Raw genomic sequence first — 5592 nt, 5'->3', positions numbered from 1 at the left:
AAACCTCTAATTGGACAATTGTAGGCCTTCTGGCTGTATGTAGACTTTATGACTTCGAAAGCTCTTAAGCTGGGGTGAGAGGAAATTTATGAATGGGATTTCTTTATTTCTGTAGCACTCTGACTCATGTTGTTGATTCAGTTGTGGGGCTGGGGCTTCCATGACTCACTAATTTCTCTTTGCCAGGTGGTCCTTACTCTGCCTGCTCCCTCAGTGAGCAATGGGGCCTCAGCCAGTGGGGCTGGAGACCCAGAAAAGGGTTTCTGGCTGCTTAGAAAATTGTCCTGGACCCAGATTGATTTCCCAGGCAAAGGAATGCAGTGCTTGGGAATTTCTCAGGGAAGCTTTACAGTTAGTTCTCTCTTAAATGTTGAAAGCTTGTTTTTACCAGGCTGTTTAAGCCCCTTGCATGGAAAACCCTCATAGTTTGCGTTAAAGGCACTGGTGTTAGAGGAAGGGCCGATTCCTGGCTGAGGGACATTTCCTTTGGGTTCCCGCATCCAAGAGCTCTCTTGAAGGTAGGCAATGGAGCTGCAAAGATATGTCTCAATTGGTGTAGCAATGAGACTGACTCCACTTGAAAGTTGTGTTGGTTAGGGTAATGTAAGTTTCTATAACAAAAAGATTCCAAAATGTATAAAGGCTCAATGCAATATTTACACCAGAGTCCAAGGCTGATCTATCTGGTGACAGTGGGTGGATGTCCTAAATCATCCACCCAGTGATTTAGGAACCCTGGCTCCTTCTACCTTGTGGCCTCACCTTCCTCTCTAGAGCCTTAAAGTAACCTGCATCTAGCCAATGGAAGTGAAAATGAATGCAGGGAAGGCTCACCTCCTTCATATAAGCCTCAGCCCAGAAGTGACTCTTGTCACGTCTTATATTCCGTCAGTGAAGGACATGGCTAAACCTAGATGCCAAGGGGGCTGGGGACTGTAGTTGCTTGCTGGGAGAGGGAGACCCCTTCTCATCTATAACTATGTGCAATGGAAGGGAGTACATGAATTTTAGTGGACAATGAGCAATATTTGCTATAGAAAGGGAAATGTACCAAAATTGAGGCCATAAAAGATTAAATACAGATAGAATGCTATTGGGTCTAGCACCTGGTCAACAATGAGGACTATAGCTACCTTTGTCTGTGAATCCTCATCCCTAGAGCAGTGCCAAGCATGTAATAGGTACTCAGTAAATGTCTGTGAAAGGAATAAGTGAGTAGGGGCGCCTGGGTGGCTCAGTCGTTAGGTGTCTGCCTTCGGCTCAGGTCATGGTCCCAAGGTCCTGGGATTGAGCCCTGCATTGGGCTCCCTGCTCAGCAGGAGGCCTGCTTCTCCCTCTCCCACTCCCCCTGCTTGTGTTCCCTCTCTCATTGTGTCTCTCTCTGTCAAATAAATAAATAAAATCTTTAAAAAAAAAAAAAGGAATAAGTGAGTGGATGAATATCCTACCAGTTCTATTCCTTTGTTCCCTGGCTTGGGCCATCTAACAGAAAGATCAGATTCCTGGTCACCTAGCCACATTGAAATTATACCTGTTGGGCCCAGAGTCCAAGGGTTCGCCAAATGTTTCCCCAAAAAGAATCCAGACACTCATTGTTACTTATTCAATACTTTATAAGTTGCTTTTATTGAAGAGAGTAAAAATCGTATAAATTTGGGACTCTCCCAAACAATCTAGTGTATGGATGTTGTACCCAAGGATCCACAGGATTTCTGATTAGAAGGTCCCTTCAAGGACATCGAGGTCCATAACTGCAAGTGTGACCCAACTCACAGGCTAACGCATTTGGCCCTGGCTGCCTGGCATTAGATTCTGCAGGAAAATGTACTGTGCAGGAAATGACTAGTGATGTGTACCATAGGCAAGGCGTAGGACAATGGTAAGCTGTTTTTAAAAAATCCTATCAAGTCTAAGATACCCATAATTTATATATAGGGGTGAAGTTCAGAGAGAAGTGGCGGGCAGCTGCCTTTGGAGATTTCTGTTGGAAGGCCTGGATGAGGAGCCAGGAATTAAATAGATGATAACAGAGATCAGAAGAAGGTATGCTGAAAAATTCTCTTGGAAATTTGGGGAAGCCAAGGGTGAGGGGCTGGTCTGTTGTCGCTACTTCTAAGAGAGGGAAGTGGAGGCAGAGCACAGGGTGAAGTACAGTTTAGACTTTGCAACTGGCATGCTTCCTACTGAGCTTGTTCAACCTTAGGGGGGTGTTATGGCCTAAATTGTATCCCCCCCAAATTCATATGTTGAAGTCCTACCATCCAGTACCTTAGAACGTGACTGTATTCCAAGATAGGGTCTTTGAAGAGGTGATTAAGTTAAAATGAGGTCATTGGAGTGGAGTCTAGTCTAATATGACTGGTGTCCTTATAAGAGATTAGGACACAGATACATGGACAGTGGTGAGACCATGTGAAGACACAGGGCGTAGATGGCCATCTATAAGCCATGGAAGGACACCTCAGAAGAAACTAATCCTTACACCTTGGTCTTAGATTTCTAGCCTCCAGAATTGGGAGAAAATAAGCTTCTGTTGCTCAAGCCACCAAGTCTGTGGTACTTTGTTATGGCAGCCGTAGCAAACTAACACAGGGGGGAAATGAAGTCTGCTGCTCTTGCTAAGGCAGTTGCATGAACGCGATGGGCAGTGGGCAAATGGCTGGAGTTTAAAGCACTGAAGGTAACCCGTGGCGACCTGGACACAAAGGGCACCATCCAGCCCATGAGCACCACAACTCACCACCAAGTGGTCCCTCCTCTGTCCCTTCCTGTGCTACCTGCTGGGGGCCCAGAGACAGAAGGCTCACCCCAACCCAGGTGAACTCAGTCTGGAGGGAGAAAGAGAAGTCCTGTGTTTCCTGGATCCTAAGATGACACTGATTACAAAATACTTCATCGATTCAGCAACAGTGTTTCAGGAGGCAAGAAATACTCCCAAATTAGTGAGGAGCATAGATTGTCAGAACCATCCTGATTTTAGTAAAGTAAAAATGGGACCACCTGCATGTCTTTGAATCAAGGAAGTGGAGTCAGTCAATGGTTAGAGTACCAGGTGACAGGTGCTGTTACAGGGAGGGTGTTGGAGAGGTTGTGATTGTTTCTGCCTTGGCAGGAGGTCAGGACCCTAGAGAGGGGACATCTGAGGAGTAGTTTACATGTTATGATGAGGAGCAGTACGCCAGGCCAACAAGTCAGGAAGGGTGTTGTCAACAGAGGGAACAGCCCCGGCAAAGGGGCAGGGTATATACTTATCTGCAATGGCTACGGTATGTGAAGAGGAGCAGACAGAGATGGGTGGACAGACAGAGCAGCCTGTGAAGTGTCTGGAATGCCTTGCCCAAAGCCCACTTGATCTAGAGCAGAGAGTGAGAAATGAAGCCAATAGACCAAGAGGGAGAGAGCCCCAGCCCCATTCAGAACAGGGATGCCTGAAGCAGACCAGCCACTGCAGCTCCTCTCCATCAGCGGCTCCCAGAATGGGAACACAGATGCCTGGCAACCAAGAGATGGTCTATTTAAAACCACTTGTGAGTTAGTTCTAGAAGGCACACTGAGGATGAAGAGGGAGAGAAGGAAGGAGCAGGTCAGAAGAAGAAGCTCTGAGGGGGAATGGCTCTGTCCCTGCTGAGCACACTGTGGGATTTGGGACAACTCCCTGCCTCTCTCTGGGCCCCACCTTCCTCAGTACCCAGTAGTGGAAAACCATGTGGGTGCAGAAGCCAGTCGCATAGGCTCAAAGCTGGGCTCCATTGCTTATAATCTGTGTCCTTTGGCCAAATTATATAACCCATGGGTCTAAGTCTTCTCCTATGTAAAATGGGATAATAATGGTACCTACCTCTTAGAGTTGCTGTGAGGATTACAAGATAATGCATGCAAAGCACTTTTAATAGCACCTGGCACATGCGAAACACTCCAAATCAGCTATTGTGAGAAATGGTGGTGGTGGTGTTGATGATGATGGTGGTGATGATGGCGGTGGTGGTGATGATGGTGATGATGATGAAGAAGGTGGTGGTGGTAATGGTGATGATGGTGATGAAGGTGATAATGATGAAGGTGGTGGTGGTGATGATGGTGATGTTGGTGATGATGATGAAGGTGGTGGTGGTGATGATGGTGATGATGGTGGTGATAGTGGTGGTGGTGGAGATGATGATGATGGTGATGAAGACGGTGATGGCTGTGTAGGACTAGTTAGCGGGTTTTGAACCTTTAAACCATGGAAGCTTTCTTCCAACTTATTTGGAATGTCAATGTGCAAGAAAGGTTCCACTGAGCTCTTTTGGTGGAGGCAGGAGACCCTGAGCCCACGCCATCAGCATCCCCTTTCCCAGAGCTGTCTCCCTGCCCACCTGGGACCCTGAGGCTCCAGAAAACCAAGGTTGAAAGCAGGTGTCCCAGGGGATCTTTGAGGTCCCTCTCAGCTGCTCCTTTTATCTAATTCTTCCTTCTGTAGCTTGAGTGTACATCTGAAAAAAGCTATCTGTACAGCTCAAAATCATTTTCCCAAAGCATCAGCTAAGCCAGGCCCCGGGAATAGTCCAGTAAAGGCAAAGCAAAGTGAACATTCGAGCAACAATCCTAACTGCAAACACCCACAGCCAACCAGATACCAGCTCCACAATTTTTTAAGTCAATAAAAAATTTTTTTAGTCAATAAATTTTTATTTAAGTAGTTTTACATATTATGATTCATTCTACTACCCATCAAAGTCACCTAGTTCCTACAAAATCTGAGTCAACTTATCTTCAAGATAGGCCTTTTTGAAAGATCTCATGTCGACACCCCCTCATCCCCCACTGTCTGTCAGTCAGCCTTGTCACAGTTCTCTTCCTGAGCTTCTTTTCTTTTCACTGGAATATGGACATAGTGATGACATACTTCATCAGTTTCCCACCTAGCGTCTTTGGACTCTAGTTTCTTCTCATGATTCACCTTAGAGCTCTGGAAGTCGGATTGCAGAAAGTACATTGCTATTTTGGCTAGTGATCTAAAATGTATTATTCCTTAATACATTTTTAATATGGAGGTCATTTACTTCCAATATTCACTCATGACCTTAGCAAAAAAAAAATTACAGGTCTCATCGTCACCATTGCAATACATTTACTGAGATGGAGGCACGGTCTATGTTTCAGTTTAGCTGCATTAAGAATTTCTGGACACCACAACCAGCAGTGCCCGTTCTCCTGGAGAATGAGGCTTCACCTCCACATTTTTAAAGATAAGTTACGCAGATGTTACTGTCTCCACCGGTCAGTTTGGGTAGTTTCCTGTCCCTTTGCCTCTGGACCGTTGGCTCAGCCACTGCTTGGTGTGTGTTGCACCGTGGTTGTCTCTTCTCCGCTAAGGGACTGCATCTTGTTCTTTCACTTCCAATCCCGAGCACAGGGTCTGTGCTTAGCAGGTACCTGATAAATCAACACTGGATTGATGGAATGGAACTGAATCTGGACACCTCTGTGCGGTCGACTCCAAGCCGGGTTCAACGATGACCCATACAGTCTTGGATCCTGAGCACACAGAAGTTAATGTCAGAGAAGGAAGATAAATAAGTACAAGTGTGATAGGGTTCCTAACTTACTGTT

General features: G+C 46.0%; 1 non-coding gene across 1 annotated transcript; it reads right to left on the bottom strand.

The window, feature by feature from the left end:
* Window positions 1-5073: 5073 nt before the first annotated feature.
* LOC123326320 lies at window positions 5074-5208 on the bottom strand. Its single transcript, XR_006541024.1, has one exon. It is a non-coding gene; the product is annotated as a small nucleolar RNA SNORA1 (small nucleolar RNA).
* Window positions 5209-5592: the final 384 nt, after the last annotated feature.

Source organism: Neomonachus schauinslandi, chromosome 11 (assembly GCF_002201575.2).
Source record: "Neomonachus schauinslandi chromosome 11, ASM220157v2, whole genome shotgun sequence".
Classification (NCBI taxonomy): domain Eukaryota; kingdom Metazoa; phylum Chordata; class Mammalia; order Carnivora; family Phocidae; genus Neomonachus; species Neomonachus schauinslandi.
Note: the sequence above shows the minus strand (reverse complement) of the source record. Positions and strands in the feature narration are given on the sequence as shown.